Source organism: Apus apus, chromosome 2 (genome assembly GCF_020740795.1).
Source record: "Apus apus isolate bApuApu2 chromosome 2, bApuApu2.pri.cur, whole genome shotgun sequence".
Classification (NCBI taxonomy): domain Eukaryota; kingdom Metazoa; phylum Chordata; class Aves; order Apodiformes; family Apodidae; genus Apus; species Apus apus.
In genome coordinates this window covers 69,024,150-69,036,777 of record NC_067283.1, presented here as the reverse complement: position 1 = coordinate 69,036,777, position 12,628 = coordinate 69,024,150, and positions in this window count along the sequence as shown.

The following is a 12,628-nucleotide window of genomic DNA, read 5'->3' as shown; positions in this document are numbered from 1 at the left end:
ACACACACACACACACACACAGAGACAGACACGCAGACGGAGGAGCCGCCCCCCCGGGGGTGGGGATAGCACGGCAGGAACCCCCTCCCCGCCCCCGGGCCGCCCCGTCGGGGCTGGCCGGCCCGGCCCCCGCGCTGCAGAGCGGGGAGGGGGAAAGGGAGGTGAGGGGGTCCCCTCCCCCTGCCCGCCCCTCCCCCACCATGACGTCACCCCCCGGCGGAGGCATGGGGGGAGCGAGGGGAGCGGTGGGAGCTGGTCTCTCCCGGCCCTGCTGCCTGCGCTCGATGCCGCTGGCAGCACCCCCATTGTGGGAGCGCATTGGGTGGGTTGAGGAAAGGGGTCAAGCGTGGGCCGGGCCTGGGGAGCTGCAGTGGGGTCGGTCACGGGCTGGGGGCCACCGCCCCTGTCCTCTTGGGACCCGCCACAGCTGTGACAGGGCTAGGTGGCCGGGATGGCGCTGGCCCAGGCTACGTGGAAACCTGCCCGGGAACAGGGCTTGGTGTGGGGAGGTCCTGCAGCCTGGCACTCTCCTGGGACCCCTCTCAGGGCCACCCCCGCTGGAGAGAAGCATGAGAGGAACCTATAGGTGTTTGTATGGGCTTCTCCGGGTGCAAAGTAATCAACCAAAACCCCATCCTACAGCCTTACCCCTGGGTTCTTCCACTGCAAAATTATTCCCCCCAGCTGAGCCCTGACCTTCACCAGCCATCTGCAGCATCTCCGGGAGCCAAAGGGGGACTGGTTGGAGGGAGAAGGACTATTGACCATTGCTCCTCCTGCTCTCGGGTCCCCTTTTTGCAATAGCACCATGCTGGCAGTGCTGCAGTGCCCTGTATCATGTGGGCTACTAGTTGGTCCCTCTCTTTTACAAGCCATCTGTGACAATCCTCAGACCTTAGTGACCAGGACAACAGCTGTCAGGCTGGGTCCCCATGAGCAGCAAATGTCTGAATCTCACGAGGCAAGGACAGGGTTGGTGCAGTGTTAGACCAATGGGTGCAACTGGAAGTAAGGAAACTGGAGGGCAAGATGAAAAGTTTCCTTGCAGACAGCCCTGTTCAAAAAATAGTGCTGGTGAGTGCCACGGCCTTTTTAGGTCTACCAAATGTGTGCAGAGGCAACCTACACTTGCTTCCTTGTAAAGCTGTGATGAAACCCCAGCCTCTGTTTCTTCAACTAGAAAGCAGGAATAAAGTTGGGTAACTATGCTAGCAGTCTGTTGCGGCCTGCAGTTGAAAAATGTTGGTTTGTCTTCTCTGCACTTTCTCCCTATTCCTTTTTGTTTCACCTTTTCTTCCTATTTATAGATCTCCACTATGTTCGAGGAGCCAGATTAGAGGACAGAGATGGCTGAAAAATAATCTGAGGAGCTAAAAGAAAAAAAAAAGGTTCATTTTCAGCCAGCTCCCAGAGCCAGCTCAGCAAGTGGATTCATGGTACTGAGCACAGTGTAAAGCACAGGCAGTGGGTGCTGTGTCCCCTGGCAGTTTGCCCTTCCATTCACGCAGTCAGGAAGCTGCAGCCCAGAGTAGAGTTGTCTTTTACTCACTTCCAAAGACATTGGTGGCAGCAAGGAGGCAAAGGCTGAACTTCGGGCTGTATCATGTTCTCTTTCAAAGGAGTGGAAGGTTTTAGTTTGGGCTGGAGCTAAGGCAGAACATTTTTACCTGGCTCTGCTGCTGTGCTGACGGCTTTTGTAATGCAACAGAGAGCCTGAAATAGACCTTAAAATGTGGAGCCCTGTCCTTTTCCTGGGAGATATAGGTTAGATAGCCCAAAAGATCTTTTGTGTCTCACCTTCAGTGCATTATCAGAATAGAAAAGAAAGAGGATGAAAGGAGTGTGAGTTGAGGTACATGGATATAAACATTGAACCTACTAGCTCTTGGCAGCTCAGCCACTTGTGGCTTTCTTTGGTGTTAAGGACAAGTCATCTTTTCAGGAGCATCAGGTTGTGGAGGCTGCAGCAAGAGGAATTTCTTGTTTCACTAGTCTGCCTTGTTGACAACTGTATTGTTTTATTTATACATTCATAAGTGCTACAGTTTTGTCTGTTCTATTTCTGAGTGCAGACAAGCTATAGCTTTAGGTTAAAGGTTGGGCTGACTTCAAGAAGCTTGTGTTGAACATGATTTTGACATTACACAATGTCAGTCTGCTTTGGGATGAACTTCAGGACAGTTTCCAATGCAGAATCATTAAGAGTTTAATATCTGGCTTTTGTTATGTCCATCACTTCAGAAATTACTAGATTGTCTGGCAATCTGGCCAAAAATCTTGTAAGAACAGGCATTTCCATGAGATTTTTGGCCCCAAAACAACAAAAATCTAACAGCCAGAGGCATCAATTATAGAGACCAAAAGGGTTTGGCCAAATTCCTCTAAATGTTCTTGACTGTTGGGGCAGTCCAGTTCTGTCTGAAATTCAAGCTTGGCTCCAGCCTTACCACCTTCCTTGCCCCAGGAAGGGACCTGTCAAGCTATAGATTCTGAGCAAAAGCCAGCAGTTTCTGACCATCTCAAATAGCAGCACTCTCAGCGCTGCTGGGAGCCGGGGAGCAGGATGAAGCGGGGACAGTTGTTTATCAAACTACCTTTCTTTTTTTAGGTGTTTGTGGTTGTTTGTTGTTTGTATGTTTGTGGGGTTTTTTTCCCCCAACATAGTATTAGAAAGCGCTTGAATATCAGCCTGTCTGCGGGAAACATCCGCGTACCTTTTAGAAGAGGCGCCTCTGACGGTGCCTTGCTCAGTCCCTGTTAGGACACTTTGCTCATCAGCACGACTTTGCCCTCTTTTTTAAGAAAAAGGGCTCCATTCCGGCAGTAGCCTCATGCTGCCCCAGCAAAGGGTTGGCGGCGGTGTCATCCCACGGGCGAGTGCGATCGCTGCCCGGGGGGGGGGAAGGTGGAGGCAGACGGGCAGAGCCCACGACTGCTGGCCAGATATAGCTCTGCCAGAGCTCGCAGTGGCAAGCGCAGCGTGGGCTGCAGCGAGTGCAGCGTGGGCTGCACCGTGTGCTGGAGTGGCTGGGAACAGATTTGAGTGGGCAGCCCTGCGCTCCGAGCGGAGAGCAGCGTGCAGGGCAGCTGATGTAACGCCAGCTCAGCTTCACCCAAACCAGCTACCACAAGGGGACCCACGGCGTTTAGCGGTGTGCCTCTCGCCTAGCTTTTGTCTGACTGTCATGGCTGAACCTCGAAAGAGGCAGCCAGCTGGAGGTGGCAGGGAGAGCTGCTTTCCCTCGCAAAGCTGCTGCAGCTCTGCTTTTCTTTCCCCTTTCGTCCTTTTTTCTTTCTTTCTTTCTTTTTTTAGTGCAAAATATCTCTTCAAACAGCTCACACCGTGGGCTTCTCAGTTCATGGTTGCAGACTAGTAATAGGGATAAAAACTGAATCTTTGGTGTTGTCAGTCAGAGACTGATTTATTCTAAGCGTCAGCTTGGGTTGCAGGGGAGGGTCCAGTGATCACGGTGATATTTAAAAGTCCCTCCAATGGGTGTGTGAGAAATATAGTTGCTCTTAGCTCATCCTGCAGTAACATCACCTCTACCAGGAGGTGACTGCTTGCTTTTACTCTCCCTCACAATCCTCCTGAGATCTAACCTAGTGAAGCTGAGATGAAACAGGAGCCAGGGACTTGTGTCTCCATACCCTCCTGTATCACAGGTGCCCCAAGATGGGTGGACAGACTGACAACTTTACAGTTCTGCAGAGGTGGCTGTCCCTGCTTGTGCTGTGGTTCCCAGCCCGCAGCTGCTACTTGCCCTGGAGGAAGTTGACCAGCCAGAAAAATACATGCAAATATCAAACAATATCAAACCTAGCTGATAAATGAATAGCTATGCACAGTATGATCCTCCAATATTTTATTTAAGTGGAAAAATAATGAGAACACACTGAAAATGTGACAGGTAGGATTAAAAAAGCACCTTTCTATAAAGGCCAGACTTATAAAGCTTTTTTGGGTGGCCTTGCTCATTAGACATCTGGCTTCATTCCTGGCTGCATATGACTGACTTTACCTGAGCAGAAAAAAATCTGAAGCTATGCACCCAAGACCAGAGCTTGACCCACATCTGCTTAGAATTTAATACTAAAGTAGTGCTGCTTTGTTTAGGGTGAAAATAATTGTAATTTGATGTCTGCGAAAATATCTTTCTAAAATATAAACTGTTGCTGTGGTTCCAAATATAAAATTGGACACAAAAAAGTATACAGCCGAGTGGATGTAAAAGGGATGTGACTGCTTGACACTGAATCTTTAAAAAATTGAAAATGCTGAGTAAGGTGTTTGTAACCTATGTGACACAGAAAAACAACGATCTGATATAAACTTAGAAAGTGATTAGAATAATGCAATATTCAGTCTCAGCGTCTGGGATTTTCAAGGGGGAAAACCAGAATGCCAGACTTCACCAGGTTTTTTTTGAAAAGCTCAGCCTCTATATTTTTTCTTCAGCAATTCTCTCTTCTAAAAAGCAGTCTTAAAAAAACAAGATGTCACTTGGCCGTGATTAGCTTGTGCGAGCCAATCTAGTAAGGAAAGCACTATATATTACAGAAACAGTAATGTTTGCATTTAACTGTGCTCCTCAGAGATATATTTTTAGGAGGGTGCCTCTGTGTGCACTCAAATTCTGCATCTTATTAGCATGACCCCTTTATATCAGATGATGGCACTGGCATTGCTGCTGAGCCTAGGCAAGCTGAGGGGAGGTAAACGAGCCTGCACTGCTCTAGCCAGATGGAGTTCACACCCACTACAATTATGTTTGCAACACATGATTTGCTTAAGGTGCCTGTGGATGTTTCAAAGAGTAGGATGATTTCAGTAAAGCAGTTTCAAGAAGAGAGCATTATCAATCCTCAGCATCTTTACCACTGAAATTTTCCTTCCAGAAATATGAACCGAAGGCCATTCTGTGCACTTCTCATACTAGGCTGTTTGGACCTGGAAAATGGCTCTTAAAAGGCTGATAATAGCGGATTTCCTGGCATTCAGGCTTACTATTGTCAGAGAACACAGAACTACAGAACAGCCCAGGTTGGCAGGGACATCCAGAGATCACCTGGTCCAACCTTTTACAGAAAAGGGAGCCTAGATGAGATTATCTACTGCTACTGAAAGCCTCCAGTGCTGGGGACTCCACCACATCCCTGGGGAGGTTATTCCAGTGATTGCTTCATTATGATGAAATCCACACCATGTAAAGAATTGGAAGGTTTGTGGTGAGATATGTGTATCATGCCAGAGCTGTTGATCATTCTCTGACATCTTTAATAAAGATCTTGATCCAGATACCAGTCATCCTGAGTGTGTGAGAATAACCTTGAATGCACTGCTATGGTATTAAGAGAATGTCAGTCTCTTTGGCTGCAAATGCCAGAAACCAGGTTCTGGATGTCATTTCAGAACCAAGTTCCAAGTCTGGAATAACAAGATACACAAAACCACTGCCACAACAGCTATTAACCTTCAGCTACAGTAGGACTTCAATAACAGAAATAGCACTCTGAATTTTCTGTATAACAGTCAATATGCCTTGTTCTAGGAAAAAAACCAACAACCAACACATAAATATTTATTTAAAGAATCACCCATATCAGATTTCCAAATCTCATGGGAAGATACTGCTTCTACATTTCAAATTTTTCTTCATCAATCCTTACTCATGAAAACCAAAGTTTCAGGGGAACTTAGGGATTTAGACAGTATGTTAATTAATTGTGGGCCGATGAGAACATTGCCAGGACAGATGTTCTGTCAGTCACATGTGCATTGCAAGAAATTTAAGTGAGATCTCACTTTCCTAGAATGGATTAAATCTGGGAGGAAGAATGTATACAAAGGTGAAAAGGGCTCTGTGACAAGGAAAAGTAAGATGAATCTGTACATGCATCTGCAATCTGCTCTGCAGAGATGTTGAGGACATACAATTTCTTCATCCCCCTCCTTCTCCACTGTGAGCTTTAGGAACATATTTATGACACTGGAAGCTGGGAAAGCTCAGATATAAGTCCCGGGAATCTTAGTACAAGCTTCTTCTTGGTATGAACTGGGAACTGGTTTTACAAAGGCATGACTTGACCAGAAGTACACATTCATTAAAAGCCATCCTACTTCAGAACCCTTATTTGGACCACATTTGTCTTTTGTGTGCCATAATTAACTCAAATGTCATGTCACCTATCAGCTGCCTTGCAGGTAATTGCACCTAGAAAAGTCAAGAGCAGTTCCACGGCTGCTGTTGATAGGTGCATCAAGTAGCTAAGGAGCCAGCTGCCTCCTTGAGGACTTGTCTTGCTCTTCAGCATGAGCTAGCAGTACAATAAAGAACCTGGAAAGTGATGTGGGTAGCTGTAGACTAAGATGTTTCCATAATCCATTGCCACTAGCTAACACATATTCAGGATCTAAACCTAACTTTGTAAGCATCAAAGACCTTTGCCTAGTAACATTCAGGAGTTACATCTCTTTCTCATGTTGTTCTGTGCCTCTGCCATCCCTGGTCATTCTTGCCTTCGGGTTTTGAAGTGACTTGTTTGCTCTGTTAGACTCTAGTAATTTGGGACTGACCCCAAGGGCCTTGGATAAACCCTCTCCAACCGGGGAGGGGGCAGGCAGCAGCCGCCAAAGGCAGACTGGGAAGTGGCAGGGTGTTGCAGTTTGCCTGTCCTGTCACTAGAGTGAGACATGCCCACAAGCATCCTGGGCTCCTTTTTCGGGAGGTGCTAAGCAGGCCTGTGGGGTGCCGGGGCTGGGGCTGACACTGAGGTGGCAGCGTGCACCATGGTAGACCTTGGCATCCTCAGGAGACTGAGCTTCAGGGTCAGAAACTCTCCAGGTTACCCCATTCTACTGCAAAGACTTTTGTGTGTTTGTGTTTTACAATTGCCGTAGAGGACCTGAAGTGGGTGAGGGGTGGGAGGGACCCTAAAAATCCTTTATTATGATCTCTTGGTAGCCATGACTACTAACCCCTGATTCTGGAGCATCTGGGTGTCTGATCTGATCTGTAGTCCAGCATAGTTCACCAGCATCTCTGTATTGACTTCCAAAAGTCTTTGACTCAGCCCATCTCACTGCTTAGCCTGAGCAAGACCAAGCAGCAAGATAGGTATTGCAGATATTTCTCAGCAAGGCAGCAAGGAGAGAGAACTTCTTACTGAAGGGTAAAAAAGCAGCAGTAGTTCTGACATCTAAATAAAATGACTCATTGAGGAAACTGCCCTCTCTTCCCCTCCTTGACATGCCCACCCAAAGACCTATCATTTATGACAATGTATTTCTGAGGGTCCCATAAGGACAGAGTGTTTTTCCCCATCATTTCTTTTTCTCAGAGCAAAGCGTGATGCCCTGCCAGTGAGTGGCTTGTGCAGGTCCAGACTGAGAAAGCAAGCTGCTAAAAGGTAGTGATTGCAGCACTGATCTCTTGCAGGCTCTGCAGTGTGAGGAGGTGGTTCTGAATCACAATGAACTTAATTGAACAAGAAATGGCATTGATTTTTCCTTTTCAGCCCTGCCCATTGCTCACAGCAACAGTGCACTGAACCCTCTGCTCATGTCAAGCAGAATGCACAGTGCAGTAGAACGGAGATTTTTTTGGTTTAGTCCTATAATTAGCATGTCTTTATTTTTAAATAGGGTAAAAAACAAAGCTCTCTAGGCTTTGAATTGTCATCAGGGAAAAGCATTGCCTGTGCAGTGTGAGTTTCAGGAGCACAACGAAGCAGGTTATATGCTTAACTGTGACTTACTTTATACTCCCCTGGCCAGGAAATAACATTGTTCCTGAGTTTATCTGGTTGTTGAAAGAACTAGAACGAAACAACTGTCAAGCTGCTGAGGGTCTCCTAAAAGGATATTTAATTTTATTTTTTTTCTAGACTTTGACAGATAAAGGTGCATAAGCTGCCTGCAATCTGCAGGGAAATAAGGAAGAAAAGCATTCTGTACTCCAGTTATTGAATCATTGTTATTTTTCGCTCTGTTAGGCAGACATGTTAACACATAATTACATGTTTGAACAGCTAGCAATTTCCTATACAACCTGTTAAATATATCAGTGAATATACGTTAGTGTTTACCTCAACTTAGAACTGATGAGGGGTGTGTGTATTTTCCAGTGTCTCTACCTCTTCTTCCCCCAAAACATTGAAAGAATAAATTATAAAGGTGTGTGGGAAATTGTCTAGCAAATTCATGCTAGCAGTCTTAGTCAGTGCCCAGATTCTAACTCTGGTATCATAATTGGGTTCCCTGCAATGCACAGCTTGTTTTGTTCTTGAGGGGAATTTTTCAGCCGAGATTGCCAAGCTGAGCAGGGGAGGATGGCTGAGGGAAATATAGGTGCGTAGCTCTAGCTAGAGCAGTGCATGCCATATACCACGGTGAGATCAGCTTCTACCTTTAATGAACATCAGCCAGCCCAGAAAGCCAACTGTATCCTGGGCTGCATCAAAAGAAGTGTGGCTAGCAGGTCAAGAGAGGTGATTCTCCTCCTTTACTGTGCTCTGGTGAGACCCAACAGTACTCCATACTACGTCCAGTTCTGGAGCCCCCAACAGAGGAAGGACATGGAGCTGTTGGAGGGAGTCCAGAAGAGGGCCATGAAGATGACTAGAGGGCTGGAGCACCTCCCTTATGAAGACAGGTGGAGAGAGTTGGGGCTGTTCAGCCTGGAGAAGAGAAGGGACTACAGGAAAGATGGAGTGGGGCTTTACACAAGGGCTTGTAGTGATAGGACAAGGAGTAATCACTTCAAACTGGAAGAGGGTAGGTTTAGGTTAGACATTAGGAAGAAATTATTTAGTGTGAGCGTGGTGAGACCCTGAAACAGGCTCCCCAGGGATATTGTGGATGCCTCTTCCCTGGAAGTGTTCAAGGTCAAGTTGGATGGAGCTTTAAGTAACCTAGTCTAGTGGGAGGTGTCCCTGCCCATGCAGGGGGATTGGAACTAGACAATCTTTAATGTCCCTTCCGATCCAAACCATTCTGTGATGGTTCTATGATCTATCTCTGGTAGCAGGTACCGGACAGCAGGTCAACTAGATCTAATTTTGGAAACAGGAGGGAAGGACAAACTGAGATAGCCCATGTAGCTTAGCTGGGTGATGGTGACTTCCTACCACTTGCTAGGCTGGCTGTGTGTGTGCTGTGAGCTGTGCCTTGGAGGGAGAGGATGGCAAAGCTGATGTCATGACTGAAATCTCTGGTGGTGTGGAAAGAGTGACCTCTTCCTGGGAGCTGCCAGGACTCCCTGAAAGGGAGCACAGCCACGCTTGTTTATCCTGGGTGCCAGAACAGCATTTTGTGGCCATGATCAGCTCTAATGCTCTAAAAACTGGTCTGCTGCAGAGTCAGCACAACACGTTTCTCTCGTCTGTCACTTGATATTTTCATTGCTTTCTGAGGAGTGATTAAATGGACAGTGAGCTTGTATCAGTTTTCATGGAAGACCTGTCATTGACTTCAATAAATGCTCTTCCAGAATCGATATAATACATGAAAGCACTGAACATTGTGCAAGAACTACAGCAGAGTGTTGTGGTGCAATATGATACATATAACAAAGTTACTGGCACTCTGTCTAATGGGAGAAAATACATCCAAGACCTGCTGAAAGCAGGTGCTGAGCTGGGTGTGGCCTAAAGAAAAAAAACACATTTTGGGTTTGCATGGCTGTGACCTGCTTGGGCAAACCTCTGACACATCTCTACTGCCAACTGTGCATGCTTTGCAAACTTGAGTCCAAGCTTGGCAAGGAAGGCCATGGTTTTCACCTCTGCCAAGTCTACAGCAGAATAAAGAGAAGCTGGTTTTGACATTGGAAGGGAAGATGTAATATTTCTGCACTTCTGACAAAAGGAAGCCTTTCAGACTAGAAGCACCCAGTCAATACTCACAAACAATTGAGAAGAATTGGGTGGGACTGGGATCCTCTTGGTGGAGAAAACAAACAAACAAACAAAAGCAGAGATATTTGCCACAGCTTGTAGCAAGAGATTGTGGCTTGGTGTTACCTTTTGCCAGCAAAACCTTCAGGCCAGCCAGTGAAGGCTATTTTAAGACCCTTCACCCCAGTCCTACAGCTAATCATAGAACCATAGGGGTTGAAAGGGATCTCTGAAGATCAAGTCCAACCCCCCTCCTGCAGCAGGAACACCTAGGGTAGATCACACAGAAATGTGTCCAGACGAGTCTTGAAAGTGTCCATAGAAGGAGACTCCACAACCTCTCTGGGCAGCCAGTTCCAGTGCTCCGTCACCCTCACAGTAAAGTTTGTCCTCATGTTGAGGTGGAACTTCCTGTGTTGCAACTTGGTGCCATTTCCTCTCATCCTATCACAGGGCACCACTGCAAAGAGATTGGTCCATTCTTGACATTCACCTTTCAGATATTTGTAGATGTTAATAAGATCCCCTCTCAGTCTTCTCAAGACTAATCAGCCCCAGGTCTCAGCTTTTCCTCACAAGACACATATTCCAGTCCCTTAATCATCCTTGTAGCCCTCTGTTGGACTCTTCCCAGCATATCCCTGTCCCTCTTGAACTGGGGAGCCCAGAACTGGACACAGGACTCCAGATGTGGTCTTACGAGGGCACAGGAGAGGGAGAAGAGAACCTCCCTTGACCTGCTGGACACACTGTTCTTAATACATCCCAAGATACTATTGGCCCTCTTGGTCACAAGGGCACCTTGCTGTCCCATGGATAACTTGTTGTCCACCAGGACCCCAAGGTCCTTCTCCATAGGGCTGCTTTCTAGTAGGTCAGGCCCTAATCTGTGCTGATGCATGGTGTTTTTTCTCCCCAGGTGCAGGACTACACGTATTCTTAGGTTCATCTCTGCACAGCCCTCCAGTCTGTCTAGATCTCGCTGAATGGCAGCACAGCCTTCAGGTGAATCAGCCAATCCTTCTAGCTTTGTATCGTCAGCAAACTTGCTGAGGATAAACTCCATCCCCTCATCCAGGTCATTGGTGAGATGTTGAATAAGACTGGGCTCAGTACTGACTCCTGGGGAACACCACTAGTCACAGATGTTCAACTGGACTCTGCACTGTTGATCACAACCCTCTGGGCTCTATTGTTTAGATAGGCCTTGATCCACCTCACTGTCCACTCTTCTAACTCACACTTCCTGAGCTTATCCACAAGGATGTTAAGGGAGACAGTGTCAAAAGCCTTGCTGAAGTTGAGGAAGACAACATCCACTGGTCTCCCTGCATCTGTCCATTCTGTCACATCATCATAGAAGGCTATCAGATTAGTCAGGCATGATTTCCCCTTGGTGAATCCACGCTGGCTACTCCTGATAACCTTATTTTCTTCCATGTGTTTAGAGATACCGTTTTCCTTAGATGATGAAGCTGCTGAGAGACTGGAGGTTGGATGTGAACACCTGGGAATGTCTTGCATAAGTCAGCACTGAGCATGTTAGAGGACAGAGCCACACTGAGCACCTCAAAAGTGAGACACCTGTACACCTGCCAGAGCTGTATTGGTTTTGGATTCTGCCCTTCATCAAAAGAAGATCTCAAAACAGAAAAAAAACATGAAAAAAAATTATGAAGTCTAGCAGTCTGACAGTCTATAAATACAATACAGTAAGACTATAAAGTATAGAGCTTAAAACTAAAAATATTTCATATATTAAGAAGCCTCCAGTGATTCCACTGTGAAGATTATGCCTAGCTTTACATGCTAAGCCTCATTTTTCTGACTTTATTCAAAAAAGCCTCTTTCTCCTTGCAATTTGTCAATTATTTTCTCTAGCGAGAGGAGGATTTTTGTGTTTGTAAAGTCTGAGGTTAATCTGACAAGGAATCTTAGAGATATGAGAATGAAAATTGAGACTAGGTTTTCCTTTGGTACAGAATTTTTTTTCTCATTTTGTTTTATTTTACTTTGTTTTATTTTATTTTGTTTTGTTTTATTTTGTTTTATAATATCCTATATCAAAATTCAAGATGTGGAAGCCTTTAATGTGATTGTTTAACTTTCTTCCTTGAAACATTATTCTCCTATAAATATTTTTAAGAGAGAATTGTCTAATTTGAAGAATTCGGTAGTGTAATTATTCTAACACATCCTGCTGCTTTTAATCTGCTGCATGTCAGCATCATCCTATGCTTTTTATTTAAACAAAAAGTCTACCTACCTGCTAGGTGCTATGCCTCTACATTTTGTCTGTACTAGAATTTTATGATTGAAAAGAAAACCTTAGGCAAATTAGGGAAGGCTGGGCAAACAGCTTAAAACTCCCGAGAAGATCTCTGTTTGTTTATTTCTGTTACTACTTCTGTGGTGTATTGCTGGTTAAGCTGTTTGCTAGGTGTCCTTGTATAGCTGCTTTTGCTAGATGTGGTGGCACAGGTAGCCACAGATGGCTGGGAGCCTTGGTGGTGTGTACCTGGTTAAGGGATGTCAGGTCCCCATGCCAGGACTGTGCTGGGTGAGGGGCACAGGGGAGATGCTGGTGTTTTTAGTGTTGCTGATGGTGGTATGATGCCAGCCAGCAAGGGCTGCTGGGCCTGTGATCATCAGATTGTTGTGCCTCTTGTGTCAGACACAGCCAGGCCCTCCCACGGAGAGACCACAGAGGAAATGCCATTCAGCACTGGGG